Genomic DNA, 21,710 nt, shown 5'->3' on the forward strand with positions numbered 1-21,710 from the left:
AAAAAAAAGCTTTTAAATTAAATACAAGAATAAAATCTTCTGGAAAATCTTGAAAATTGAGATGTAATTTTTTAAATTTTTAAAAAATTACCAAAAAATATACTAATTTATATATAGTATATAAATATGCTTGTTCTCTTTAAACATACTTATATTTTAAAACATACTTATATGGTTATTATTATACTTTTAGGTATGATGTATTATATTTAAATAAAACATTCTTATGCGGTGTTTGGTTTGGTGTTTTGATAAAACACTCTGTATGATGTTTAAATAAAATATATTTTTATAGTGTTTGCAATAATATTATAACAGAAGTTTGTAGAAAATTTTAATAACTCGAAGTGCATTTTTAACATACTCCTAAATATTTGCGCATGCATTTTGTACTCCTAAATTTTTAATTTTTAAAGATGCACGAAAGTAAATAAACTAAATACATTTTTGTTTGACACTAGTAGGCTACAATAAATGGTAATAAATGAGGGGCTAAGAGTAATATAAAAGTTACTCGTCTTAGCTATCTCTGCAAATTATGTATCAGAGATTATAAAATTTATATTATACATATTTTTCCTTATAAATATTTTGCATCATTACTTCAGTATTTGATTTCAGTTGAGGACATTTTGCCAACTTTTATTTCTTGAGACATTTTATAAAAAGTACATTTTTGTCATTGTTATGATAGATTTGAACAGCGGAAGTTCGATACACTGAAATCAAACAATGTGTTTCGAAGGCTAAAGGAATTTTCACCATTTTTTAAATATTTCCCCCTTAACAGACTGAACTTGAGGCACGCAAGATGGAAAGTCAAACAATTGTGCAGCTAAGCCTAAAGGTATTTCCTCCATTTTTAAATACTTCCCCCATGACAATTCGAACTTGAGACACGCAAGACGAGTAATAAATTAGTTAATTGACAAATTATGCTTTTAAGCATAATTTGTCAATTATATAAATCACCTGAGTTATTTAAGTTATTTATAAACTCGGGTGATGTCATCTAATTCCGTCGATCAAAAGAAATTCGATAGAAATTCATCTGTAATGATTGCGCAAGCATTAAGCAATTGAATTTATTTTACGGTTAATTATTTTTGTTCGATAATGATAACAATTCAAGGCATCAAACAAAATACATTGTCGAAGATAAAGAAAACGGAAAAAATGCAGCGCAGAACGACCTTGACATCCTGTTTGGAAGAAGGATTATTTGAACTTAATTTCTTATTGGATTCCCCGCCACTTTGCAAATCATAATCTCTCGTTTTCTCGTTTTTAGTTTTTTTATGGGTGATTCAAAAATGAAAGTTGAAAATATGTAAGCACATCACGCTTTGTTTTCACCCTGTAGCTATATCACGCTATTGAATCTGTGGATATCTTCTGCGTCACACAACAAGAGAACACTTCGCGGAGGAATACCATCCGGTGATATTTCGTACTATATTTTATAACCACTAAATATCTAATTTAAATAGTGCGGAGGAATACCATCCGGTGTGACTTCGTGCTATATTTTTTAACCACAAAATATCTAATTTAAATAGTTGTTTTTGTGGTTTTAAACGAGCTTCCTAGAATAAAATGTTTTAAGTTTTTAATATATAAAGTTGAGAGAAACTGGAATGTATTTTCATTCAGTTAAGGTTTTTGTGCTTGATGTCAACTGTTGCAGCAAATCTTTCTAATAATATCAACTATATTTGTGGAATTGATGAGAGGCATTATTATGAAAGAAGCGTTGACATTATGACGGAATAATTCAGGTAATAATTTTGGTTTTTCTTTTTTGCAATATAAACCAATATTAACTTGTACACCTATAGCTGGCAACTTGTGCGGATATTGGAAAAGACTTCACGATTTCGGAGTAAATTAATAATTAAATTGAGAAGAATTTTCTGAAAATTAATCCATTTGTACCTGGCGTCTTTCTTTTAACCCTTTAATGGGCCATTTATTTCAAGTATAGGTAAATTAAAGAATGTTTGGAATTGAAATTTGTATAAGAATCGTAATTGATATAAGGAAAAAAAACTAATTGAGCTTATAAAAAATTAATCTAAATTTTAATGCCATTTTTTTGGTGGTAAGTATACTTACCACGGCCTATTAGGAACTTATTGACTTTTATTTTGCGTTATTTATAAAATAAATTTTATAAATGCTACAAACTTCAAAAGGAATTATGTATTTTATAACTTTTATACGTTTTCTTAAACTAACAAATGGTTACCAAATTTATTCAAACCCACTTCAATAAAGCTGAAGTTATTAAACAAATGGAAACCTAAATTAAATGAGGTAAGAAAGTTTACCATGGACTCTAAAAAGTGGTGGTAAGTATACTTACCACGGCCTTCGAAAGGGTTAAAAGGACTTTATTTTATTTTACAAAGAAATGAGTGGTAGCCAATGTGTTTTTAGGTTAGGATTTATTTTGCAACAATTAGATAGTTTTTTCTACCATATTTTATTTTCATTTAACATTTAATGACAATACTTTTTTAAAAATAAAGTGACACACAACAGAAAGAACTATCCACTTGGAATAAACAAACATGCACTCCTATTTTCATATTAATTCTTTTCATAAATAGAACATTTTCTGTGCCTGAGAATTAAAGGGTTAATTAATATAAATGGGCCAATATGACATATTAATCCATACAATTCACATTTAGTTTTGACTTAAAAGTACTTAAGGAAAAAAGTCGTAATTTATGTTTAGATTTTAATGATTTCAGAGGTTGTTTACAATTTGTCATTTATTGACTAACTGGCATTTTATATGTATGTTTGAATTATTAATATTTTGTGGTGGAAGAAAATCTCATTAATAAGACAAGTTTGTTAAACCAAGAATTCAGTATTAAAATGTAAATGTAGCACTGGGAAAATATCCTAAGGCAGAGGATTTATATCAAAGTAATATGAAAAATAGTCCGACGAAAAGATGCAATTGACCGACTTTCCTGCATAAAAATAAATAAATAATGACCGAGGTGTCATATCAAAAATTTAAGAGTGTTACCAATTTAATTTATTTTACAATAAAGTGCGAGTTGCAGCTTTCACTTTATTTTAGGCCTCTGCTGTAGCCCAATTGCATACCTGCCAACTTTTAGTCCTCTCCATTATCATTTTTCCCAGTGGTATTGAAATGGAATTAAAAATTCAATTGTAAGCAAACAAATACGTTGTATTTGAGAAAACTTAAGTTGACAGCCATGATAGTAACGCATATTAACATATGTGCTAAATTTTTGTAAGAATAGTGGTGATCAAAATCATTTAAAAATTAAATTTATAACAGAAAAAAATGGTATATATTTACTACCACTTTAAATATGAAAATAAAATCTTCCGGAAAATCCGGAAGAGTTGGCAGGTATACAATTGCAAAAAGTGGTCTGCATATAATATTCGCTGAATCTCTTGGTTTTGGGGGGGGGGGAGAGTTTCTTTCGAATTTTAAAGTTTTAACAAAATTGATTTATAATGCTTATGTTCATTATTACTGATAAGTAATTTAAATGAATATGCGAAAAAATATTCATTAAAAAATATTAAGTGCCTGCTAGTTGTAATATTTTCTTCTTACTATTTTAAAATGAATTGTTATGGATCTAAAACGACGAAGAATCTAAACCAGATTGTGAAAAAAAAGCAACAGCATTTAAATGAAATCAATATTTCTTTCAGCGTGATTTATTTATTTAGCTTTAACCGCTTCATAATTTAGATCCACATTAGTGAACCTTCGTTTCTTAGCTTCTAAAAACACGCTATAAGACAATTTGTAGTTTGATCCTTACTGAAGAATCGAGGATGTTTAAGCTTTCTTGGGATTTCAAGAGATGCAGAAAATGCAAGTTAATTGGGTAGAATACCACATAAACAGAAGTGATTTTCGAAAAATTATATAAAATCTACGTGCCCGAAAACGATAGTAATTTTAAGTATTATATAATTTTATTCTAATTTTTTTCCCTTTTAACTTAGTAGTTCCGTGATTTGTAAGAAGCTTTTAAATTTTTATTTACTTAATATTTAAAATAATGCAGACAAAAACACGCAGGCTCATGTATGTGTACCTTGTTATCGTATGGTTAAATTTATGACAGTAGTTAAGAGAAATCTCATATTAAATCTATATAAAATATATCTATTTAGAGAGATTATATCTATTTAGTAATATTTTTATGTGTATTTCAATTAATTGTTTTATGTCTACCTTGGTATCGTAGGTCAAAATTAATGACAATGTAGTAGCTAAGAGAAATCTCATAGTATTATAAAATCTGTATAAGATATATCTATTTAGAGAGATTATATCTATTTAATAATATTTTTATGTGTATTTCAACTAATTGTTTTATGTGTACCTTGGTATCGTGGGTCAAAATTAATGACAATGTGGTAGCTAAGAGAAATCTCATAGTATTATAAAATCTGTATAAGATATATCTATTTAGAGAGATTATATCGATTTAATGATATTTTTTTATGTGTGGTTATTTAATTGTTTTACGTTTGGCTACATACATACATTTAATGACTAACTTTTTGTGTTTTTTCCCCATATTTTTGAAATTTTACAGTCAAGAGTAAAATATTTTTTTTTTATAATTAGTGTTAGATTCTTTTGAATTATTGTTTGTTTTGCGTGGTATGCATGATTAAAATAGTTTTGAAACTGCTATATAAAGAAGTATTGCAATGTCCTTAAAAAAAACTTCTTAAGAAAAACTTTTTTCCCCTCCAAATTATTATTAAATCTATTCATCACTGAATTTAAATAGACCATAATATAACAATTTGCATATTTGTTCTTACTTTAGGTGCAATTTAACATTTGTAATATTTATATTTGTTCACTTACTTAAGACCACGTAAGTGTACTTAAAATTATTAGCCCCCTGGTAGTATAATTCATATTTTCTTTGTCTAATTATTACTTATGACAGTAAAATAGAAATTCGGAATTGTAAAATATTTTTTTGCTATATTCCTTTATACTTTAGTAAAGAGGTTAATAAAGAATTATAGCAGCAATAGATTCAAAATGCCTGTCGATACTTTTTCATCTAATTAGAGCCCATGGTAATAAAAGAACAGCCAACTTTCCACGCTTTTTGAGAAAATTTCTTTTAGCGGTACCTTAGTTTATGTTTTAATGTTTATAATTCCTTGCGCTGTAAACTTGATTCTATTATCAAATTATGTTTACGAAATTTCTAATTATGTTTACAATTCATTGCGCTGTAAATTTGATTCTATTATCAAATTATGTTTATAATTCATTGCGCTGTAAATTTGATTCTATGTTATTTTCCATTCCACTACATGCAAATAAATCAAAAGTTTATTTAAAACGCACTTTGTTTAACTCTCTCGTGGTGAAACTTTTAAAAGGTTGGCAAAATTAACAAAAATTTTGTTCATAATTCATTGCGCTGTAAATTTGATTCTATTATCAAATTATGTTTATAAAATTTCTAATTATGTTTATAATTCATTGCGCTGTAAATTTGATTCTATGTTATTTTCCATTCCACTACATGCAAATAAATCAAAAGTTTATTTAAAACGAACTTTGTTTAACTCTCTCGTGGTGAAACTTTTAAAAGGTTGGCAAAATTGACAAAAATTTTGTTCATAATTCATTGCGCTGTAAATTTGATTCTATTATCAAATTGTGTTTATAAAATTTCTAATTATGTTTATAATTCATTGCGTTGTAAATTTGATTCTATTATCAAATTATGTTTATAAAATTTCTAATTATGTTTATAATTCATTGCGCTGTAAATTTGATTCTATGTTATTTTCCATACCACTACTTGCATATAAATCAAAAGTTTATTTAAAACGCACTTTGTTTAACTCTCTCGTGGTGAAGCTTTTAAAAGGTTGGCAAATCTAACAAAAATTTTGTTTATAATTCATTGCGCTGTAAATTTGATTCTATTATCAAATTATGTTTATAAAATTTCTAATTATGTTTATAATTCATTGCGTTGTAAATTTGATTCTATTATCAAATTATGTTTATAAAATTTCTAATTATGTTTATAATTCATTGCGCTGTAAATTTGATTCTATGTTATTTTCCATACCACTACTTGCATATAAATCAAAAGTTTATTTAAAACGCACTTTGTTTAACTCTCTCGTGGTGAAGCTTTTAAAAGGTTGGCAAATCTAACAAAAATTTTGTTTATAATTCATTGCGCTGTAAATTTGATTCTATTATCAAATTATGTTTATAAAATTTCTAATTATGTTTATAATTCATTGCGTTGTAAATTTGATTCTATTATCAAAATATGATTATAAAATTTCTAATTATGTTTATAATTTATTGCGCTGTAAATTTGATTCTACGTTATTTTCCATTCCACTACATGCATATAAATCAAAAGTTTATTTAAAACGCACTTTGTTTAACTCTCTCGTGGTAAAGCTTTTAAAAGGTTGGCAAAATTAACAAAATTTTTGAAAGCTTCAGCTGTTAACCGTCTACACTATCTAAATTATTTTGTATAAAGTGTAGTAGTTGTAAGGCCTGTATTAATTAATAGATTCACAAATTTGGAGGAAAATATAAATATTTATATTATTAATAACATCGCGAAAGAAAACTATCTTCTTTCGGCAAAAAAACCCCCTTAAAATTGTAAGCAAACACTTTAATATTCTAGAGAAAAGGAAACCGTCTCTATTAAGAAACGTCTGGCACAGATAGATTTATAATAAGATAAGACTCAATTTGAAATTAAAATCTTACAACTTTAGTTATTAAAAATATTCTTGTTATTGAAACTTCATGCTTTAACCAGAATGGATGAAAATTATCATAATTGTTCTGACATTTTTTTTTAAAATTTGGAAAATACGCTGTAGCAACTAATTTCCGTTAACGACTTGACTGCATAAATTAAGTTTTTTTTTTACTATTTCGTGCTGTGATTGGTCAACTTCTTCAACTTCCAGTTTCTGCACGTGTCGAGGAAAACTTCTTTCATTGAAAGTGAAACAATTGAATAAGAAAAACCAATTATGCTGCCCCAGACATTTTCACTGAATAGTGAAAATATCTTGAAAAATTGTTAAAGTTTACATTTTTCTGTTAAAAAAACCACACAAGTTATTACAGTGTATTGACGGGACTTAGAAGAATTAAATAGAAAAAATTTCTTTCTTTAAGCTAAAATTAAGATTTAGAGGTCTGGTATAACATAGACAGGGGTCGTACACGCATGGAAAAATTAAAAAGTGGTAGTGATATTAAGATAAAAGATTACATTTTGTTATGTTTTTTATTTACAGAATCAGTTTTTAACTAAGTAAATTGATCCGAAGTTAGAGGTTATGATTTTTAATTTCAAAGTGTAATCGAATTCTAAGAAAACTCTGGTTCCTTTAGAATAAAATTGATACAACTTTTTAAGTTTATTCAGGTGATTACGAGCCGTGGACATAGACATAAATCTTTTTTTTTTTTTTTACTTGTTAATAATCCAAACGAGCTGATTTACCTGTAGTAAAGCAGCGATATTTGAAGAGTTTAGATGAATAATCGCATTAACGAAAATCGGAATTTGCGTAGTTTCAGAAAATATTTTTCTTAGTTATTGCAAAAGTAACGTATTAATATCTTAATGCAATAAAATAAATGAAACTCGCACATCACTTCTAGCAAAATCCTTAAACATAAATTAACATGTTCTTCAGTTCTCACAAAAGTTTTATAAAAAGTTCCATTTTCGTTTCAAAATTTCTGCTTTAATTTACTACCACTGAAAATAATATTTTGATAATATCTCAAATGTTGGAAGATTTTTAGGAGGTAAAACATAACGCATGCATTTTATTTTATTTTCTAACCGGCGGTGAACAGCTTACCCTGTTCTGAGTTTACGACTATCAATGTTCAACTCCGTAGCCTTGCAATTTTGAATACAATCCAGATGACAAGGGAACTCCAGGATCATGTATTGGGAAACATTTGCCTTCGTGAATAACTTTTTGAGGGAATTAACCGGCATTTGCGTTGCATGGAGAGGAAAACCTCCTATGGTTAACCTGACGGTAAGGGGACTCTGACCCATGTTCCGTCCAAAGAATATATAAGTGAGAAGAAGACCAGCTCTCATAGGCTCCCATGTAAACCTGTTCCGGAGGCAACGACCTCCATCGAGGTGTGGAAGTATTGCTAGGAAAACAACCTGCCTCCTATCAGAGGGTCCCTCCGTCCTTTCCCCGTAAGCAACCCCACTCATTTCTCCTTGTCTCCCCCCACTCATGTAAACAGCTAATGAAAAGTGACTCAAACCCCGTGTCTGCTTTTGTTCTTTACAGACTTATATGGTTTTGAAAAAAGTTTACTAATTAAACAAGGAAAATATTTACTTGTAAATTCATTAAAAAATAAATATAATTTATTATTTTAACATAGGTGTATAATTTAAATAGATATCGGTCACTTAAAGATGTCACTTTAAACAGTCACTTTAAATATGGCGAAAAATTTGTTGTTAAACAAGTTTAGAGACGCTATGATGGATGAAAGATGTGCGCATGCGTCGGCTCAGAAACCTTTGGCGCTTTTCTTGTCATACAGAGGGACCTTGCTGGCCCCTGCTGCGTATCGGAGAAGCTAGACTTCTTCTCACACTGTATATTCTTTGTTCCGTCTACTGATGATATTTTACTTCAGCAATGTGGTCGGTGCGAGCCTGGTGCGGAATTCGCATCGACCAGCTATCGCTGTTATTCGAACCCGGGTGGTCACCTCATTGGGAAGCGTTTGCACTATACCCTGAGCCATCACGACTCACACTACACTTACAGCAGTGTTTCCCAAACTTATGACTTTTGTGTACCCTTTCTAAATTTTTCGTAGCACCTGTGTACCACTAATAAAAAAATTAATGTACTTTTTACCATAAAAAATTGCACAAAAGTTAAAAATCACAGCTGGCTGTTGACACCACTAATTGTTAACTGTTATCACCACTAATTGTTAACTGTTAACTCTGCATAAATAGCCAATAGGAAAAGACAATTGTCTTGGCTAGCTTTGTTTGTAAATAAATTTTTTTATAATTTTCGTTTGTTGCAAGATATTTCGCATAAGAACGCGTACCCCCGCTAAACTGTTTCCGTACACCTGGGGGTACGCGTACCACACTTTGGGAAACACTGACTTACAGGAATAAAAGTAGTGAAAAGAATATAAGTGAAGAGGCAATTTGATGCGACATTAGTACTTCTCCACCTCTTCATAGCGCGTGGAAATACATTTTACCCTGACTTGTCCCGATCTGTCCATGTGTTTTTTTTTTAAAAATTAAATTGTGCTTTTTTTTAAAAATTTTTTTCAATTGAAATGAATCTTCAGAAATGGAATTTACAAAAATTATTTGATGAATGCTAATTAATTAATTAACTAATAATTAAGCAAATTTTATGCTTTTCTTCTGCGCATTACAAAAAGTTAATTTCGAAAAGTGGGCACAGTATCTATCAAACGCTTAACACGTGCTGCTGTTCATGAAATCTTAAAAACAAAAGAAAACTCAAATGCAATTTATGCTGAAAAATACACACTGAAAGCTAATGATGCAATTCTAGTCCCGTTTTCTAAACAGACGGTGGGCACTAATCTGTTGATAGTTAACTTTTTCTGCAAATATTGAGCCGAAAACGTCAGGGTTAGCATTTCTGTTGCACATGAAATTGACTTACTTTTAAAATAGGCTCTTTATCTATTCCACTATTGTTTTACAACAGTTATCAAGAATTTAAAATCTTTCTTTCCTCCCATTAAACAATTGAAATCTTTTACAAAATGCAAAGAAGCCAATTTATTTTATCAAGTTTAGTTAATTTAAATGATCAGAGTGTATTTGCCAGAACCTGTCAGACACGTTTTTTAGCAATAAAGACAAAGGGGAAAAAATGATGCGCAACTTCTTTAATTTTGTGATATTAATGTAATTGAAGAATGTGTAATATTGCATAATTCAACATCACAACCTTGGTATGATAATTTACTACTTACACGACACGCATTTATTTAAGTTTTTGACTGAAAAAAAAATTCTTAGCCAAAAAAAGTAGGTTTATGCGTTTTTCTTTCCTTTTTTAAAATAACGTTTTTAGTAAGTATCAAGGGCTTGAATAATAAAATAACGCACAATCAGTGATAATGTAAAATCAATTCAAAAATCAGAAAAAAAATGTTCCCCAGTTTGAGCAATTAAAAGTTGCACTATAATAGATGCAGATACACTAGAGCAGGGGTGGCGAACCTTTATACACCAACGTGCCATTTTTTCTAAAAAATTGTTTAATGAAATCACGGACGTGCCGTTAAATAATTTTGACTTCATGATTATTGGGAAAATGATAATACTAAATACTATCAACTCAAAATTCTTTATTTACATTGAAAGGAAAATACATTTTGCAATGTCTCAGTTATACGCGTAATTAAACTTAAAGTAACATCAGTGGGACTTCTGTTATTGCAGATTAAAGGACAAATAACTTATATTAAGTTGTAAGATATTTGTTTAAGCAGGACTGTTGATTTTTTGCTAGATATTTATTGTTAGCTTGTTTTTTATGGTTATTAATCGTTTTTTTTAGCATTAATTGTTAATTTTTTTATTAATAATTGTTTATTATTTTGTTTGTTTTTGTGAATTTTAATTTAATTGTTACATATGGTTCATAGTGTAATAACATTTGTGTAATAACAATTCATAGTGCAATAACAATTGTGATCGGTGGCGTGCCCAAAATATTTTGTCGCGTGCCATAAATGGCACGCGTGCCATTGGTTCGCCATCCCTGCACTAGAGTGTTCCCAAATGGTGTTCCCCTAGGGCAGTAGTCGGCAAAGTGCGGCTCCGGAGCCGCATGTGGCTCCTTAAGTGCGGCTCTGGCACAAATATCCACGGAAGGCGCAATAATATTTTCATTAAAAAAAAAACTTGGTAAGAAAAAAAATTGCATCTTATTTTGATAAATTAAAATTCTTCAATAAATCGAGAACATGTATAATTTTTTGTTTAAGTTAAAAGATAGATAGGTAATTAAAATTTTATATTGTAGTAAAAATACGTAACGAACATCGAGTTAAAGTTTATTAGTTTTCGTAAACGTAAACACAAGCCATGTACAAGCTACAGGCTGAAATTGTTCGTATGTTTTCGGCGTACTCCGGTGTGATACAAAGGTACCACAAGCATGCGCACATACTTTTTCTAAAGGAGTGGGGGTACAAATTGGCATCACAACACAAGTGGTCTGCTTTGAATGACCTGGAGAAGGAAGACATGATCATTTTCAACCCTTGGAATAGTATTCCTGACTCTTATGATCAGCTGAAAAACCTCGCGTTTGCTGTTCTTTCCCTTTTCGGTTCTACATATATAGGCTGACAATCTTTTTCAAGCATGAACATTATCAAGAGTAAACTGAGAAGTCGTCTTATTGATGAGAACTTGGAATCATGCCTAAAATTAAAAACAACAACATACAAACCTGACTTTCTCAAACTTTCCAAGGAGATGCAAGCACATTGTTCGCATTAATAAATATTTATTAAGTATGAAATTTAGTTTTATTTAGTGTAATAAAAGTTTACTAAACAAGGAGATTTGGCTCCCAATTTTTTAAAAAATTGTTGTAATGTTCATATTTGGCTCTTTGGCTAAAAAGTTTGCCGACCACTGCCCTAGGGTTCCGTAGAAGGATCATACTGCCGTGCAATTGTAAAAACTCTGCAACTGTTTCAAAATAGATTTCGAGAAAAGTGGCTAGACAGCTGTTTTCTTTCTACTGCCGATACTATGAACCTAATATATAATTTCAGAAAACTGATAGAATAAATTTTTTTTTTGAAAAACAATTTTTTTGCAATATGTAGCTTATCACACATAGATCGTTTTTATACATTTTTAATTTAACAAGCATTGTTTTTATCAACTTTTAACTGATTGTTTTGATTCTTAACTTGTTCTGCCTTTTAACCTCTTTATCGAATTTTAACTTCTATATTTTATCACTGTTTTGCATGTTCCTGCAAAGTTTTAACATTTATTGGTTTTTGGGTGATTTTGTGTTTTTTTTAAACCTTTTTACTACTTTATTATTTTATTTGGTTTTAACTTGTTTTATAGAATTGTACTGAACATTATTTTAGATATTCAGATTTTTATATTCACTGTTGATGTAACTTTTAGAGATTTACGTATTTTTAATGTATGATTTGTGTATGTATCAACTCTCGTATGCCCTAAAATTGGGCGGGGCGAGATAAGAATAAACTTATCACGCATAGATTGCAAATAAATAAAAATTTCATTTTTGAATTTTTTGACGCTAACGTTGATTTTTCATTTGCACGGCAATAAAGTGGGTCCTCAGAGTTTGATTTTTTTTTACCAGATAAGATTTTCGAGACCCTGAAATTAAATTTATATCCTAATAGGATATAAATTTCTTATTAGCTTTGTTTCGACTACCCATTATTTATTTAATATTTTCGTTATTTAAGTAAAATTATTTAAGCAAAATTCTCGTCAAGAAAGAAAAGCGAAATTAAAAAATATTCTAATAGCAATATATTGAATGAATAATGAAAAGAACACATTTATATAAAATTTCATTAATATTTTGCATGGAATAAAATTCCTCAATGAAGAAATAAGTTTCTCTAATAACCATCTTCAACGTTTATTTCGATCCCTTTTCGTCTTCATTTCAATGTAAATCAAGTTTTAGCTCATGTATATTCAGTTAATAGATACACTAAAATCAAAAAATTTGCTGACTACATGCCGTTCCAGGCCAGTAAATTTAACTGTTTGATGTAATAAATATTGATAAAAGGATATGATGGAAAAATTTCATTCCCTTTAATCATTCATTAAATACTTTCAAAATAATTAATACAATTCTAATCTTTAAATATTAGGAGGACTGGAAAGTAATGTCGTTTAGACGGATTAAATGATGACTAGTCTTAAAAACCAATTCAATTTTTTCGATCCATTTCAATTCATTTTCGATCCGGTAATGAAAGATAGTGGCTAACAAGGGTGAATACATTATTTTTTAAAAATAAAACCTTGATAACAAATATCTAATGCACAGACGACACTACTTTCCAGTCCCCCTAATATTTTCATTCATTTATTAAGTCTCGTGGTGCCTTGGTTCCACCAAAAGATAATCGATCATTTAGGTCTACATAGCTGAAAAAAATTGGCAACCACAGCAGTAGATTGCATAAGAAATTGTGCGCTTAATGTTCTTAACAGTTTTCTTTAAAACTGTTGGAAGAACTTTGGCATAAAAAGAACTTTTAAGCTTTCTCCTCCATATTTGGTCGACAGTAATTCTGCTTAGGTAAAAATGATACTATTTCTAGTTGCTTTATGATATTTAAACAAGTGCTAGTAGCTAAAAGAAAAACTGTTTTTATCATTTTTTTTAAAAAATTATACAAAATTAATATATTTATACAAAAATTAACCGATAAACATATTCTGGCTAAATAGGGCGTTTCTGTAGAGTTAGGATTTACGTACCTGTCAAACGTCAATTTTTTCGAGAATGGTTTTTCCGAGTTGTTTCGAAATGATAGCCAAATTACATAGATGAACTAAAAAAGATGTATATTTTTCCGGTGTTTAAGCACACCATTCACTTGTCAAAGCTGAATTGCCGAGTTAAAGATGACCTTTAACCATTCTTAACAGTCAGTGTGAAAGGTAAAAAGATAAAAGTGTGATATATGAAAACAAAGAACATCATTATTCCATTATGCTTAGTATTCAAAGCTAGAAGTAAAGGATGAATTAAATAAAATAATTTCGTAGTATTGATTAGGTAATATCGCTGGAAAAGTGCGCAGTCTGATGTGTTTCTCTTTTTCCAGATTTTGACATTGAAATATTTCAGTAAAATTTACAGCATTGCATTTAATAGCTTTGTCAAAAAAAATTTATTTGAAAACCTGCATGTTAAATGGTTCTGTATTAAGATCTTTATGGACGCATGTCCCATGAACCATGTCCCAGACCCCTATCTTGAAATAAATTCTTATAGAATTGAAACAGTGAGGAGTTTTACTTACTTAGGATCAATTATTACCATTGACAACAGAATTACTCCAGAAATAAAAAAAAAAACGATTCTATTTGGCGAATAGGGCTGTCTATGGGCTGAGAAGATTTACTAAATCTAGGTTTCTTTCTAGAAAAACAAAGTTCCTAATCTACAAAACTCTTGTCCGGCCAGTCTTGACATACGCTTCTGAAGCTTGGACAATGACAAAATTGGAGGAAAATTGTATCGCAGTATTTGAGAGAAAGATTTTGCGGGGTATACTTGGTGGTATAAATGAAAACAATAACTGGAGAAGGAGATTTAACTTTGAACTGTACAAGATTTATAAACAACCTGATATTATTAAATACATAAAAATAAATAGAATGAATTGGATCGCTCACGTGATTCGAATGAGTGACGACAACACATTAAAAAAGATACTGCCTTTTAGACCCACTGGAAAAAGAAAGCGGAGAAGGCCGCGGTTGAGATGGGCTGACTCAGTGGAGTCTGATTTTCTTGCAATTAATGAAAAAAATTGGAGATCAAGGATAAATCGGAAGTCGTCAAGGAGAAATCTTCAGAGGAAGGCATTGGCTCACATTGGGCTGTCCAGCCAACTTCGATGATGATGATGATGATGGACGCATGAACCGTTTGGCACTTGTAACTTTTTTTAAAAATTTATTTCGGTAGGTGGTATGTTTTTTTTAAAATTTTTAAAATTTTATTTTATGAAATACTGCCTTATACTGTTGATGACGCGCAAGTGAGAACTGGTCTGATCAACGAAACATAAATTTGTGGTTTCAGTTTGATATCGAACTTTGATTTAGAGGAGATTTTACTTATGAGCAATGGTGATTAAAATCATTTAAAATTTTATAAGGCCCAGTATTGATATTTAGTAAAAGCAGTATTAGTTTTAACACTATTAATTTTTAATAAAAGACCAGTATTTAATAGAATAGCATAAAATGCCTAAAACGGACTTGCTTTTATATAATTATATATATATAATTATATTTTCAAAGATATTTTTATTTGCAGTCCCATTTAAAATTCCTTTTTGTAATGATGAATCTATCATAATTTTTACCAAGCATTTAATGAGGAAAACAACAAAGAAAATCTATATACAACATTTACATAGAGCAGAAGATTCTGGAGACAAGTTTACAACTTCAATTTCAAAGAACAAGTGCACACTTTTTTAATATGCAGTACATAGTTATTATTTCTTTTATATCATGTGATCTGTAATACCCAGACTTCTTTGTCAGAATCGATGGATAAGATGTAATCATAATGACGGATGAAAATGTATTAAGATCTCAAAATATTTACTAATTAGAATGATTTTCGGTTTCATAAGGGCATTTTGCTGCGCAGTATAGATTCATTTTATAAATAAACATTACGTTTCTATTAATTAACTATAATATGTACGCGAAGAGCTTAGTTTATTATGTGAAAGAGATTATTTAATGTTCTCATCTGTTAGAAAGGAATTGCTAATCTGCAATTAAAATATATATCTTTTAAGATTTAGTTTAAGTTCCCTTACTAAGTTACTTTTAAAAAATAACAACAATAATAGGGGAAAAGGAGAATAACAAAAATATAATTAAATATAACTGAAAAGATTTTATTATTAAATGCATCAATTGTTATGATCAACCTAAAGTAATTAAATCTATTAAAACTAAGATTTTGGGGATTAAACTTATTCCTTAATAAATTTTTATATTTCTTCAAATTACATAAAATAAAACAAGATATTTAAAATTTTTTAAGCCTAGTTGAAGACCTAGTTAAATAGCTGTATAAAAATAATCATAGGTGCAAAAATTTACCCAAACCAGGGTATTTAGTTTTAGATTTTACAAATAGAATTTTTAATAAATTTAGTTTGAATACAATGATTTGTAAAATTAAAAACTTTCTTCCCATTCAACTAAATTGTAAACTCACCTTTAGATGTACAAAAAATTTAAGTTATCACGTTATTACCGGGGATTTAGATATTATTAATAATGATAAAAATAAAAAATTTCTGCTTTCAGGTTCTAAATTTAGAATATCCAATTTCTTAAAATAACGTTATTTTTACTTTCATTAAAAATCTTGATAAGCATATTTAAAAATTATCTTACAAACTTAATTTTCCACTTGAAGGATTTTATGAATGGAAAGAAAACATCAGTAAAAATTTCAAAATTAATTAGAAAAGAAACAAATTAATTTTTCAAAAAAATTTAATTTTCAACTCTGAACTAAAACAAAAAATTCAAAAATTTCAAAATAAATTTTGCATGACTGTTGTTGATAAATCTAGTAGTAAGTTAGCTAATATTTAAAAACATTTTTACACACAAAGTCTTCTTTCTAATTAAATTAATTGCAGCATCACATGCAAAAAATTCAACACCAGCAGTTATATTATTATTATTAAAAAAATTAATGCTATCTAAAAAGACTTAAAATTAAATCAAATAATATTAAAAATTTTCCTTTTCTTTTTGCTAATCCGAAATTCCATAAAAATCCAACTAAATTAGAGTTTATCGCCAGTGGCGTTAATAGTAACATGAAGACATTGACGTTGACATTCGGCATAAAAAATTTTATTAAAAAAGTATACAATAAAATTAGTAAGCGTACTAAAAATAATAATCACATAAATTGAAATATTAAAAATAGTACATAGGTTTTAAAAACACTAAAATCTTTAAATAATGTTGATTCTCTATTCTGTTGTGATTTCGAAAACTTATATACTTTCCTTCCAACAAAGTAACTAATAAAATTATTGATGACCTTCTTCAAATTCATAGTTTATTTAATCTTAATGATATTATTGATGATGAAAACTGGAAATTTCTAGTTCTTGTTACTTAACCAATAATTATATTCTATCTAATGACTGTATTTTTCAACAAAATAATGGTATCCCAATGGAAAATGATTTCAGCACTAATGTTTGCAATATTTTTCTTTTTCTTCAAGAATATAGATTCGTTAAATCATTTGTTAATCTTCCTACAAATTCCTTCTTTCTCAGATTTATTGATGATCTTTTGGATATTAATTCTCATGATTTTGATATTTTAGTAAAAAAAAATATCCAAGTGAATTAATTCTTAACAAAACTAATCCTTGAAACTTTTCCGCATATTTTCTAGATTTATATCTCATTATTAATGAAGATAGGAAAATTACATTTAAACTTTTTAGCAAAAGAAAAGAGTTTGACTTTCCAATTAAAAAGAGCATTGATTTTAATTCCAACTTAGCCATTCTAAGGTTTTACAGGAATAATTCCTATTACAATTATAATTGAAATTATAACATGAATGCAGTTTGAATTAAGGAATAGAAATTTAACTATAAAACTAGAGAACAATATTTTGTCCTTTCTGTTGCACTAGAGATTTGAACAAATTGTTTTAGGTATTTTCGGGACACTGATTTCAAATTTGAAGTCGCTTTCCCTCTAAAAGATAAAGTATTCATTAAATTAAATAAAACATTACTAGCCAGAAAAATTTAAAATTTGTTCAATTGAATACTAAGTGTTCATACTTCTCTGTTACGTAGGGAGTGGTAGGTAGAAGGCGATAATACGTTTTCATTTATGATGAGATACGTTATTGCCATATTTTTTGTCTGAAGTGATATTTTCAAAGGGAACAGATAACTGTTTATCTGCTCATATAAACTTGCACGTTCTTCATAAAGTTTTACATTCAGACAAAACTAAACAAAACAGAGAATAAAATTTTTAAAAAAATCTGCAGTTGATCGAACACATTAATTTCGGATTTGAAATCTGTGTACCCAAATGAGTTAAAATCAATGCAACAAATTGTTCCATGGTGAAATCAATAAATTGTAAACAGCTCTATTATTCACTCTTTTGCTTGCCAATATGTAATTTCTTTTCTATTTTTGATAATGTTAAAAAAATGCATATTAGAGGTAATCTTGACAGAACACCAGTATACCTTTATGGCAGATAATACAAGAGGGAAAGAATTGTAACCAAAAAACTACTTTTCCTCTGGAAAGGATTATAGTTTTCCTTAATTTTATTTTCAAATGGCTTATTGACCAAAACGACATGTGATAATGCTTGATACTATACTGCAATCTGGTGCTCATCAGTTAAATTAAAGTTTAAATTTTAAAAATATTAACCCCTTCCTTCTCGCTCCCGTGAAAATGACGGGGTGAGATTTCGCCCGCTATTTCTCGCTCCCGTGATATTGACGGGCTGGAGTGTTCAGAAGTAACGCGCCAATAATAGTAAAACTAATTAATTTCTTTTGTCCGGAAAACATTTTATTTCTCATTTTACACACCTGATGGCAGTACCAGGATATTTTTAAGGTAATTGTAGATAGTTAGTTTATTTGAAACTAATTGAAGCACTAAAAACTAAGATCAATAGCTGCTCATTTCACCTCCGACGCCTCATACCACAACTATCAGCACGAATAATAGTCTTCAATTCCAGCATCTATAGTCTACATCAATAATCCAAAGCATCAATAGTCCACAGCATCAAACACTTTACCAATACTGAAATCCTGACCTATGCTACTTCACGTTGACTATCAAATTACAGCCATCCACAGATTACAGCAAGTTGCTCTTATTATTTTCATTTTCCTTTAGTTATACAAGGAAGGTGCTTGTCTCCCTGTAACAGCCACCCCATAGACTGCTGAACTCAAACTGTCGTTTATTTTAACTTCTTATTCTATTTCATGATCTATGGGATATAGGCTTTCTGCGCGGCATTTTTATAGTGCGGCATATTTAATAAGTGGTTTCAACTGTTTCAAGAGGCTAGCGTAAATTTAATTGTTTTTTTTTATTGCATGTCAATTTAAAGGATTTAGCAGATCAGTTATAACACATATATTTAATTTACAAATACAGCTGATCAAATAATAATTAGTTACTTTCAAGGAGTCAAAATCCTTGATCTTTTTTTCAGTATTTTTTTTTCTGAAACGTGTCGACCCTGAACTCATAATAGTAAATAACAAATACCCACTCGCCAATTCTTCCGGTTTTCCCGGAAGAATTTATTTTTATAATTAAAGAGGAGGCAAAATTTATCGAATCACGTGTTATTTTTTCATTAAATAAATACGGTTTAGAATGATATTGACTACCATTACGCATAAATAATTTAAATACATAGTGGATTTAATAATTAGCTATATCTAACCTGCCAACTCTTCCGGATTTTCCCCAAGATTTTATTTTCATATTTAAATTGGTAGCAATACTCGGGTTATTCCAATTAACTTTTTGAATTATAATGATAATTATAAATGAGTTTGACCACCACTATATATAAATAATTACAATAAATATATAAAAGCATAATAAATATTGCGCAAGCGAATTTCAACGGGATCAAATTATAAATATATTTTTGAGCCAGATTGTTTTTCGTTTATTGTTTTACAACCACTCTGAAAATCCATTCTCGGACAGAGTGAAAGTTGGCAGGTATGCTATATCTTTAAGCAACACCAACATACATTCTTAATTTAATTAGCCCAGAGATGCCAACTTGCTCCGGACAGCAAATATATATTTTAAAGTGGTTGCCTATCAATTGTGATTCTCAATTTAATAAATTCAATTTAGTAGATTTATTTCCACCACTATTTTTAAATAATTCGTAGGTTTATAAAATTCATCACTTTATAGTTCGTTCTTTATGATATACCTCTTAAAAACCAAGCAAAAGAAGTGACATATTTGCAGAATATATTTTGCGATTTACCGCTTATTACATATTTGGGCGTGTCCGGAGCAGTTGGCATCTCTGTTAGCCTAAACCTACCACTAGGAAAACGCATCTTTGCAAAGTGTAACTAATTGGTACTTCATTTACGCTTAAACTGGTGGGAATTTTGTTGTTAGTTTGGTTTTAGTGTTGCCGTTGCTATTTTTTAATCATAATTAATTTACCTCACAAAAAATAGTTTGTACTTTTGATTTTTATAATAGCAAGCAATCACTTGTACGTATCTTACTTCTTACCATATTTTTCATTTATTCATTCAATTTACTTTTTCAGATATGTATTTCAAACTTAACAGGAGGACTCCAAAGCAGTGCGATTACATCATTCCATCAACTATGCTGCAATTACCGAATTTCCAGACCAAGAAAATGCATTTCGTGTTCATAATGTGCTTGATAATTGTTTTCGTGCACCAATCATCACCAAAATCTTCTGTGGACTACAAAACAAAGTTTGCTTTGGCTCAAGCTCACTATGAGAGAGTGAGATGGAACACTGAATGCTCACGACCACAACCTCGAGTGTTCCGGGTTGGAACACCGGAGTTGAAACTTGTGCCATCTGCCACCATACTTCACAGATGTGGGGACTCTACGGGATGCTGTGACTTTTCAGTTGAGAGTTGTGTGGCAAAAACCAAAGAAAGATTAAAACTCTACTTTTTTGTAAAATCTTCAAATGGCCGACAATGGAGGAAAAATAGGAGATTTAAAGTGACAAAATTATTTTTGTCCAATCATACTTCGTGTCATTGTGTTGATAAAAGAAATATACCTAGGTGATGTTGTACCTTGTTGCATGATCTTCTTGTTTTTCAATTATTTGGTTAACAATGATCGCAATGTCAACAATGGAGAAAGAATAAAAGACTGAAAATGACGAAATTATTTTTTTTTCGAACTATACTTCGCGTCACTGTGTAGAAAAGAAATATATAAAGGTGACATGCATCATTATATCTTGTTGTATGATATTTTATTTCCTTATTTGGTCAAAGATAGTCCTAGGGCTAACAATGGTGGTCAAATAGAAGACTAAAAGTGGTAAAATTACTTTTATCTAATCATACTTCGCGTCTTTGTGTAGATAAAAAAATATACCAGGGTGATGTTTCACCTTGCTCTAAGATTATCTTTGTCTTTCATCATTTTGTCAACTATGTTCGAATGACCAACACTGGACGAAGAATAGGAGACCGAAAATGACAAAATTATTTCGTTGAATAATACTTTCTGTTATTGTGTACAAGGTGGTGTTATGACTTGTACAATGATTATCTTGTTTTTCATTATTTATTGTCTCCATACTTTAATTACCAATTTTTCCAAAATTTATAAATTTTACATTCAGCTGTTTAATTGTTGTGTTAAGTGAGAAAAATTATTCTATTCCACAAACAACATAAAATACACAATTGGAACAACGGATAGAAGTGAATGTAGAATTCAGTCTCACAAATGTCGGTAACGTTTGCACTGCATTGAGCATTAACAATATTACGTATTCAAGGTAAGGAAATCGAAGTGAGTAGTAATTTAAATGTGACGTCACAGATCAAGAAGAGGATACGTCACTAAGATACAACGAGTTCGTGAGGTTCGTGTTTAGCTAAATAAAACAAGCTTCCTGAGAGATAAAATGATTGACTTATTTTAAACTATCAAGTGACAACAAATTAAATCTAATTAAGAGTTGTAATTTTTTTCGCATTCACTTCTTTTTAAAGAGT

At 29.4% G+C, this 21,710-nt stretch overlaps 1 long non-coding RNA gene across 1 annotated transcript; it reads left to right on the forward strand.

The window, feature by feature from the left end:
* Positions 1-1,063: 1,063 nt before the first annotated feature.
* LOC110283201 (uncharacterized) lies at positions 1,064-21,339 on the forward strand. Its single transcript, XR_002376806.4, has 2 exons — positions 1,064-1,778; positions 20,255-21,339. It is a non-coding gene; the product is annotated as an uncharacterized LOC110283201 (long non-coding RNA).
* The last annotated feature ends 371 nt before the right edge of the window (positions 21,340-21,710 follow it).

Source organism: Parasteatoda tepidariorum, chromosome 9 (genome assembly GCF_982258835.1).
Source record: "Parasteatoda tepidariorum strain Cologne lab strain chromosome 9, Ptep-v5.0, whole genome shotgun sequence".
Lineage (NCBI taxonomy): Eukaryota > Metazoa > Arthropoda > Arachnida > Araneae > Theridiidae > Parasteatoda > Parasteatoda tepidariorum.